The sequence below is a fragment of the Dipodomys spectabilis genome, unplaced genomic scaffold, assembly GCF_019054845.1.
Source record: "Dipodomys spectabilis isolate Male_0828 unplaced genomic scaffold, ASM1905484v1 ptg000234l, whole genome shotgun sequence".
Classification (NCBI taxonomy): domain Eukaryota; kingdom Metazoa; phylum Chordata; class Mammalia; order Rodentia; family Heteromyidae; genus Dipodomys; species Dipodomys spectabilis.
This window is the reverse complement of record NW_024870911.1, coordinates 12,659,275-12,666,742: the sequence shown is the minus strand read 5'-3', so window position 1 is coordinate 12,666,742 and position 7,468 is coordinate 12,659,275.

The following is a 7,468-nucleotide window of genomic DNA, read 5'->3' as shown; positions in this document are numbered from 1 at the left end:
TATGTTATGTACATTACATTATGTATATAAACATTCATTATCAGTATTTATATAAATGCTATGTGTGAAGAAGTAGGAGATGGTGATGTGAATGCATTTACACATTTGAGAAATCACTTTGGGGATACAGTTCTATGAGCTTCAAGCCCCGTACAGATGTATAACCATCTCCAAAGTCAGAATTCTGAGCAATTCTATTCCCCAAAGCTCCCTCACATGCTGCCCCTTAGTGATCAAGCTCTCCAGTTTCAAAATGCTTGACACTATAATTTTGTTCAGTCCCAAATGTTATTTAAAGTCGGCTGTCTAGTGTAAACTTTTAAAGACCACCCTATTTCACTTGACCCAATGCCTTTACAATCCATTCTTGCAATCACATCAGTAGTTCATTCTTTTTTATTGTAAAATAGTATTTTAGTTTATGGGTGTATCACAGTTTATGTATTTCTGCATTAATAAGATTTGGGGCCAGTAGGGTACCTGTGACTTATGTCAATAAATCTTAGCAACTTTGGGGGCTGGGACTAATCTGGGCAAAAAAATGTCTGTGAGACTCCATGTTCATTTAACCAACAAAAAGCCAGACTGGGGTATGGCTCCAGTGACAGAGTACAAGCCATGAGCAAGCAAGCTGAGTGACAGCATGAGCTCCGAGTTCAAACCCTCCTAAAAGTGGCAAAAATAATAACAGTAATACCTTTTGGGACATGTCTAGTTTGGGGTACTTAATGAATAAAATTTCTGTAGTCTTTTGTACATGTTTTATGAGTTGACATATCTGAGTTCAGTACCTGAAGATGGAATTTCTGGATTATACAGTAAATGTATGTCTACATTTATAAGCAACTACCAAACAATTTTCAGGGTTGTAATTCCAATAGCAGTGCCCACTCTTCCACCCCCTTGCTCAGATTTGGTATTGTTCAGGATGATTATATTTGGATTTTCACTTTTTTGTTTGCTAGTCATCTTGACCAATGTTTAGTTGTATAACTATAGTTTTAATTTGCATTCCCTTAATGGCTAATGGTGCTGAATATTTTTTCACAGGAATGTTTGCCATCTATATTATTATTTCCTAAAGAATCTGTTCAAATATTTTGCTAATTTTTCACCGGGTGTTACCTAGAATTATGACAGGTTCTGGTAGCTCACATATGTAATCTAGCTACTCAGGACGCTGAGATCTGAGGATTGCCTTCAAAATCAGCCCAAGTTAGAATATATAATTGAAATATTGTTCTTCCATGTTATGTTTACTCATGCTGTAGGTAGCTTAATAAATATCAGTGAACTGAACTATGTTACAAAGCCAGCCCAGGCAGGAAAGTCCATTAGACTCATCCAATTAGCCAACAAAAACACCAGAATTGGAGCTGTAGATCAAATGGAATAGCACTAGCCTTGAGCTAGTGCCCAGGCCCTGACTTCAAGCCCAGGGAACAGAAAAGAAAAAAAATCATACAATTAACTTTATGACATTCTTTTTTACTTTAAATTTTATTGTAAAGGTGATATACAGATTGTTACAGTAACATTAGTCAAAAAGAAATGTACATTTTTTGAACAGTGTCACCCCTCCCCCATTTTCTCCCAGCTTTTCCCCTCCTGACCCCCTTCTGCTCCAAGTTGTATAGTTAATTTCCAGCATAGTGTCTAGTGAGTATCACTGGTGAATTGGTTCACCCTTTGTCTCACCAGTTCTGTGTTTCCCTTTCCCCGCCCCAAGTCAGATTATGACATTCTTATTTCCAAGCAAAATGCCATCACTCACAAATGCATAAACTTTTAATTCTCTATATAACATAAAGAATATGATCATTTATATTAACACACAGCCGAAATCTTCAATATAAAAATATTACTTCTGTGCATATGGTAAAAAAAAATTTTATTTTTTAATTGTATTTGAGTATATTTGTTCATAAGGTTCAGATTTCAAACAGTACAAAAGATTACACAATATAAAGATTTCTCTAGCATATGGTAAAAATTTTATCTGCAGCTCCCTCCTCTGTTCACTGTCTTTAAATGCAGTTTTTCTTCTGCTTTTTAGGATTCTGGGTCTTGATGGTATTGTATTTTCTCAAAAATTTCACAGGATTTTTTTGAGTTTTATTTCTAGTAACCTTTTACTTTTTCACAACTTAAGCAACTGTGAAATCAGAGCAAAGAGCACAAAATGCATTACAAAGATACACTTTTTCATAAAACCTTTAAGATTATTTTAATCATAAGAAATTTTTTTTCTTTTCTTTTTTTTTTTTTTGTTTTGGTCGTAGTGCTTGAATCTGGGCCTGGGCATTGTCCCTCAGCTCTTCAGCTCAAGGCTAGTGTTCTACACTTGAGCCACAGCACCACTTCCAGTTTTCTGCGGTTAATTGGGGAGAAGAGTCTCATGGACTTTCCTGCCCCGGATGGCTTTGAACTGCAATCCTCAGATCTCAGCCTCCTGAGTAGCTAGGATTACAGGTATGAGCCACTGGCACCTGGCAATCATAAGAAATTTTATGGTTGTAATTTTTTAAATTTAAGCTGAAATGTTAAAATATATTGTTCTTCTAGAGTAATTTTTTTCTTCCAGGCTAAACTACATATTGTTCTTCACACTGCAAGTAGCTCAGTATATGCTTGTGGGCTGAACTATGCCACAAAAGCCAAAAAAAAATGCTATAACACCTTTCATTATCTATTTTGTGGACCGAGCTGTCTTTCCAAGATCAGGAACATACTTGTCATTCTTATATAAACAAGACCCTTTGAGGGGGAATTCTGTTTGCTCACAGCTAGCTCCCCATCAGTAAAAATGGATCTTCATAGAGTACTTGCTCAATAAATATTGTTGGCTAAATAAAAGATTGCTAACAACTATCTTCCAGACTCCCACTGCCTTCTACCTTGGATGCTTGGCCCTGTATCTGTATTTCCTAAAGTTACCACTAAGTTCTGTCCTGAAAAATGATGCTTTATGTGTGATATCTCAGTAAAAAGAGAGAAAAATTTGTCATCATCTAGAACATCCCAAGAAATGATTGTTATAGAAAGTAAATAAAGGGATTCTGCAGCTAAAAGTAAAACACAAATAATGAACAGAAAATTATCCAGGTTGGGAAAGATGGTGAGAACGATGAAAGGGGTAGCATAGATCAAGATGCATTGTACTCATAACCTGACTTGTTGAATTGAAACCTTTTTATACATCTACTTGAACATAATGATATTTTTAAAAAAATATTAAAGGATGTATTATACATATAAACTGATTTGTTGAATTGAAACTCTATGTAAGTAAAGAAAAAAAATTTAAATTAAAAAGCAAATTGCTCAAAATATACGAACAGATAATTCACATCAGAGAAAAAACTCCAGTAAACATATTAAAAGATCAAAGAGAAAAGCAGAAGAAACAAAATAATAAAAATAAAACACAATCTACTAATTGCCAAACATGAACAGAATAGATAACAACTAATGCAATAACCAAGTTTAGTATAAAATTTGTAAATTCTAATATAAATAGAAAAAGTAAATAGAAAATGAAAGAAATGATACTTTAATCTTTGAATCCTGATGAAGTAAATGGGTCTCTCAGAAATGAAAACTGCTGAAACAGATTGAAAGAGTATGACAAGAGTGAATAAATCAGCGAAATCTTATTCAAGAATTATGTCCAAAATTATTTTAGGCCTCACAAATACTATTGAAAGGTGCACATTTGAAATGACCAAGTATTTTTCATGTGCTAGAGCCTAAAAAGAGGTGGGATGCTAGCCAATCCACTTGAAGCAGCTAGCAACAACCCTAACATTAAAAGAAATAGTAGAGTCTGTAAAACTTAAAACAAACATCAGAGTGCTGAATGTGCACCATTAATCAGAATGCTCTATCCTGTTGGACAGAACTCTGTGGGTGAGTTAGTAGAAATATAAACATGAGAAATTGATGGGTTCAAGGGAACGAGATCTTACGATGAAAAGTCAAAATTAAGAAAGGGAATAGAACCAATGTTTACATTCTTACAAGTACAGAAATGAATGTGGCTGGTAGAGGTGGAAAATGTGTACATCCCTCCTGGACCTTGTAGTGGGCTTCTTCCACAAGTAGATGAAAACGTGCCTGTGCCAGTGGCCCACTCCTGTACTCCTAGCTGGTCAGGAGTAGATCTGAGGATTGCAGTTCAAAGCCAGCCTAAAAAGGAAAGTCTTATCTCTAATTAACCTCCTCAAAGGCAGGATGTGGAGGTATGTCTCAAGTGGTAGAGCGCCAGCCTTGAAACCAAGGATAACTTAAAATTGGAACCTCACAGGTTCTGACACTGTCATGAATCCTTTCTTTTCTTGTCTATAATTCAGGATGGTGCACACTCAGGGGCTTGTACTCATCCACAGACATTGGTGGCATTTGCAAATAAGTAATCTTTTTTTTTTTTTTGGTCAGTCATGGGACTTGAACTTCTGGGCTTGGGCGCTGACCCTCAGCTCTTCGGCACAGGGCAAGCACGCTACTATTTGAGCCACAGCACCACTTCCGGTTTTCTGGTAGTTAATTGGAGATAAGAGTTTCATGGACTTTTCTGCTCCGGCTGGCTTTGAACAGTGATCCTCAGATCTCAGCCTCCTGACTAAGTTGGATTAAAAGTGTGAGCCACCAGGACCCAGCTACAAATAAGTAATCATTTAAATAGCTTTTATGAAAGCTGATAGACTATGTGTAACCCAAGAACAAAATTTTGTGATGAAATATTAGAGCAGCGAAGAACTTCTGTGTCAGAGTTAGAAGCTGTGGTGGGAAGGCAAACATAAATGATTAGATGATTACACCCACTTTATTTCTACCCATTGGTTCAATGTCACACCAAGGTTATGTGCTATTTCCAGCCTTTCCTGATATTCTTTGTTTGATTGATTTCTGTTCAATTAAGGAAAACAATATCATTTATTACTTTCCAATGTCAGCACATTTCTGTAGTATCATTCATTTTTGTCAGCATCATACAGCGAAAAGAAAAATGTATCTTAACTTGCATTGACTCTTATAAATGTAATACATAAATTTACTATAGATATTTATCCATCTAAATATATGCAATTTTACTATAGCAAATGTACACTTACAGTAGTATGTAGAGTGAAAAGCGATCTTAGCTCAGACTCTTACTATATGCACTCACAACACAGATCGGCTATGTGATCTCAAAAGATGTAGACATTTCTCCCCACTAGCAAGCAAGTAATTTTTCAATGGATGCCAGCTGAACATCATCTAACTCAGTTCTAACAGTGTCTACTTGGGAGATAATATCAAATCTCACAGGCTGAAGGCTCAGTACCCATAACTGCCCCCATTTTAGATCATAATTCTGGGCTTCTGGAACTTCTGAAAGACCCAAGTACAAATTGGAGTTCAATTAATTTTCTAGAGGAGATCCCAGATCTCAGGGAACTACTGGGCTTACTTTTACTGATTTATTACAAATTATATTTTAAGATACAGAAAAGCATCAAAATGAAAAGAAACATAGGTCAAAATATAAAAAGAATCCTAGCTCATTCCTCTATCTCCCTGGAGTAGAAGTGTACAATCCTCCTCACAAATGGATGAACTTTTGTTTACTTTCCTCCCAGCCTCCATGTGTTCAGTTTCTAGTATTCTGGAAAACCTTTACAGAAAAGTAGGAGATTAGTTTCTATGACCTACCTTGAAGAAGAGAAACTCCAGTTTCCATGGCCTGCCTTAGGGAGCAAAAGGAGCAGGCGAAAGCAGGGCAAAAGAAAGCCAGTTTGCTTCCTGAGGTCTGCTTCTTTGGCCCAATGGGTCCTACATTGTTGTAAGGTAAATCATCCCAGAAGCCACATTTTATTTTATTTTATTTTATTGGGTCCAGTCATGGGGCCTGAACTCTGGGCCTGGGCGCTGTCCCTCAACTCTTCAGCTCAAGGCTAGCGCTCTACCACTTGAGCCACCGCACCACTTCCGGCTTTTTTCTTTTTGCTTATGTGGTGCTGAGGAATCGAACCCAGGGCCTCGGGCATGCAAGGCAAGCGCTCTACCACTGAGCCACCTTCCCAGCCCAGAAGCCACATTTTAAAATATAGAATATTCAACAAGACCATACTAAAGCTACCAGCACAACTATGTTAATTGCAGCATTATTTACCATTCATCAGTAGATGAATGGATCAAGAAAATGTGGTATATATACACAATGGAATTCTATGCTTTCATCAGAATGACATTGCCTCATTTGTTAGGAAATGGAAAGACTTGGAAAAAATTATCTTAAGTGAAGAAAGCCAGGCCCAAAGAAACATAGGTCCCATGGTTTCCCTTATTTGCAATTACTAGTATATGTCTGAGACGGTCAGATAAGATGATGTTAGGCAAAATGAACCCCAAGATAAGGACACAAGTGGTTTTTTCTTTCTTGCTATTGTTTCTAACGTATTTATAAGATACCACATGATTTTTTTGTTGCTTTTTATGTCCCTCCCCCACGGTATAACCCCTGTTTTCACTGTATTTGATGTTAATATAATTTGGGGAGGGGAAGGAAAAAAACAAATTGTTTAAGTAGGGATACAGATTGACCCACTGCAACAACGAGATGTACAAGACACTATGTCAAAAAACGAACTTTACAATTGGGAAGGGGGTGGAAATGTAGTTGTGGAGGTGGGAGGGTAGGGATCGTAGGGGAAAAACAAAGGAGAGGCAACAATGCTTGATAAGAAATGTACTTATTACCTTGCTCATGTGATTATAACCCCTCTGTACAGTATTTTCACAATTTAAAAAAACTTATTAAAAACAATTGTTGGGTCTCAGAAAATGATATCCTCAAGATATCTCGGAAAGCTTTATCATCAGATGAGGATTGTAAAATGGACCTGGGACACCTGAAGCTGACAGAAGGCTTCAGGCCCCTGGTCCCTGGTTACTGGAGTCTGTTTCTGTCTTATCCTTGGTTGGGGCAGATTGCAACAAGCATACTAATATTAATGTACCACCCTGTCAGTCCAGCATTTTACTGGTTAACTGGAGTTGGAGCCTCTCAGCCTTTACTGCCCGGGTTAGCTTTGATCCTCTGATCTCAGTTTCCTGGAAAGCTAGTATTACAGGTGTGAGCCTTGGCTCCCAGCTTGATCTCTGGTATCCTGTTCCAGGCCCAGTCGGCTCTAAGTCTAGGGCCGTGGGGTGTATCTTGCTCCGCCGGGAGGCGGGTTAGTGGGTTAGTTAGTTAGGCGCTTTAGGTAGAAGTTGGGCTGGAACATGGGAGGAGTCTGGGTAGGTTGGACGAGGGACGTGAACGTGTCCCAATGGGAATGAACAGGGCTGACTTTATTGAGGTTGACGGTACCAGGGCCAGGGATGGATAGGGCTAGGTAGGGGCGTGGTCTACTCTTATGAGCTGCCAATAAGCGGGAGCTGATGGGGCGGGTCTGAACGCCTGGATGCAAACTGGCAAGGA